The 2,840-nt window shown below is 32.3% G+C and overlaps 1 protein-coding gene across 1 annotated transcript in view; it reads right to left on the bottom strand.

Moving 5' to 3' along the window:
• LOC106678988 (motor neuron and pancreas homeobox protein 1) overlaps nt 1-2,840 on the bottom strand; it is a 91,716-nt gene that overhangs the window by 5,509 nt on the left and 83,367 nt on the right. The gene's annotated exons all lie outside the window — the stretch shown is intronic.

The raw sequence follows: 2,840 nt of genomic DNA, 5'->3' as shown, positions 1-2,840 counted from the left end.
ATTTATTATTCATTGTACAGATATTGCTAAGTATTACGTACAGAAATTATTAATATATAAAAATGACTATGTGTTTTTACAAAATAATGCAATATGTAAATTTGAGTGCTTCAGTGAGGCTCGAGGTGCTGTGCTCTGGTGAGTTATGATCGCACCGCTTCAGTGTGCGCTTCAATTGCTCCCTCTCGCTACAGTGTAATGTGACGATGATGACAATTTTAGAAAAGGATACGTAATCCTTAAACTTGACATCTTTTTAGAAAGATTGAAGACACATGTTGATTGGAAATAATTAAAAAAGAATCCATAGGGCGAGGAAATCAAATTAATATAAGAGAAAATTAAAAAACAACAGAATGATGAGAACACTATCTTGAATTTTTTTTCAATTTTTTTTTTTGTGAACTTGGGCACACCAATGTGTAAAAATTGCGAAAATTGGTTCATTGGTCCTCTAGTAATGCTATCATGAGAGTTAGGGAAACCCATGGCTCGGGAGGGGGGGGGGAGGAGGGAGTATCTCTTAAGATGGATCGTGTAATTATGGCACTGCTCAAAATCAAGAAAAGTCAATAAACTAAAATGTTATAAAATAAAATTTGATTTGAAGAGGAAAAAGTGACAACTTACATTGTGTTCTTCTGGAGATTAGTAATTAGATTCAAATTTGATTATAAATTAGTTAAATACGTATTTCAACAGTTACTAACTTGGAAAACGGTCTTAACCTCCAGCTAATTAGAAAAGATACATTTACATGAGTATAATAAGGCCTATCTGGACTTCCGAAGTTGAGCGGGAGGGGGGGGGGGAAAAGGTTACATGTTGGAAAAACCTAAGCAAACCTACCTCCATTTCAAAGCCTATTCAGTTCTGGCACAAACCTGGGGATTGTATGATCACAATGTATAACACACTGTATTAAAAAAACTGTAAGTAATGTTTTTATTAAAAAATGTTTTTAATTGTAATGTTATTAATCATAATTAAAATATGTACTTGTAGTTTTATAATAATTATTATAAAAAAGTATTTGTTCTGAAAAGCTGTTTTTGTCATTGTAGGCATGACCATGTAAACAATAAAAGTTCCTTCCATAAAAATTTTTTTGAGGTTAATAACTTCCAATTGAGTGAAATTTATATTAAATTATCATAATATGGTACAACGTTTCGGGACCACTGTCCCATATTCATGTACTTTAAACCTACAACAATAATAAAACTATCATAACAATAATCTTCATCCTTATTTATTTTAATTCGCAAAATTATATTCTCCTCATAATTTCATATAGGAAATCAAGTCACAATTTGTGCATCTTCACTTCTCCTTAGCGCAGCCATATTTCCTTACTACCTCTTTGGACCTTATCTCATGTCCAGTGTGCTGTTTGGTTACCTCCCTGTTTTTTTAAAAGTCCTGCTTTGTATTTACATTAACTTAAAGTTTTTTTTCTTAAACCCGTTTATTTCTTCTGATTTTTTTATTTATATTTTGAGTCTATTTATAATGTCGGCGTAATGTGTATTTAAGTGTTTAGTATCAAAGGGAAAATCCAGAATAAAGTTACGAAACATCGCCTAAGTAAAGTTGTATTATTGATTGATCCTCTACAACCACAAAAAAAAAATATATATATATATAAATATATATATTCTTATAAATCTGGAAGTACTTGTACTGAAAGAGCAATTGGACAATTAGCATCGAAGCAGTTGGATGAACCAGATGAGCCATAACAGTTATCGGCTGTATATATATGGTGTGGAGGGGGGGGGGGAGGAGCTCGTTAGGAGACAGAACGACCCCACGAATTATAGAATTAAGTGAGCCTATAATTCGTGCCTCCTGACAGATGGACAAACAAGGGGGACCTGTTCCCTCTGTTTGCCCCCCACGTTTGGTCTCTTCTACCCCTTCTCTCCACTTAGTCATATACTTCATATTTTCTCTTCTTTCTTCTTATTTTATTTTACATTGGACAAAAAAATGTGGAGTTGTTTAAACAGCTTCTGCTTTCCCCTAACCGAAAGTGTGATTACTTTTGCCAGAACTATGCTATTATGTTATATAATTTTTGTTATACAGGCAAATTAATTATTACTCAATAATTTATTTATTGTTATTTACAACTGTATGAAAATATATACAAGTAAATTTGCTGAATGGGATATAATGTTATGATACAAGTATGAGGAGAATCTACCCATTGATAGAACTCCACATTAATTACATTTTATAATGACTAAATAAAAATATTAATAATCTGATAATACCCGAGTTTTTTTCGGCCAAGACCTATACTGAATTGGAGTTACCCTATACTACCTAACCATGGTTGGGGGGGGGTCAAGTTTTTTTCATTTTGTGGGACCGCCACTCAATGAAAAATGTCAAGGCCCAGGCCGGATTCGAACCGGCACCACCAATAGACATCAGATTGGTAAGACTGTGTCTTAACCACTGAGCTACTGGCTGCTCCCAAACCTCAGTTACTAGATCATATTAATTTATACGACGACGATATAAAATATTGCAATTTCTCAATTTTAATTTAACACAGTAAAATTGAAATTTAATCTAGAATATAAATAATAGAATAATAATGTTGAAGGAAGATAATCCTGGTGGTGGTCAACAAAGGTATCAAAATAGTAAACTATTTATTGCTAACCTAAATTGTTACCTAAAGCAAAACTATTTGATAGGTTAACAATAAATAGTTTTGTTTTTCTATTTTGATATCTTTATTGACCACCACCAGGATTATCTTCCTGGATTATCTTCTTTATAAGTAATTTAGTTTTACTATTTGATAGGTTAACAATAAATAGTTT

Source organism: Halyomorpha halys, unplaced genomic scaffold (genome assembly GCF_000696795.3).
Source record: "Halyomorpha halys isolate HHAL.00 unplaced genomic scaffold, Hhal_1.1 Scaffold171.1, whole genome shotgun sequence".
Classification (NCBI taxonomy): domain Eukaryota; kingdom Metazoa; phylum Arthropoda; class Insecta; order Hemiptera; family Pentatomidae; genus Halyomorpha; species Halyomorpha halys.
Note: the sequence above shows the minus strand (reverse complement) of the source record. Positions and strands in the feature narration are given on the sequence as shown.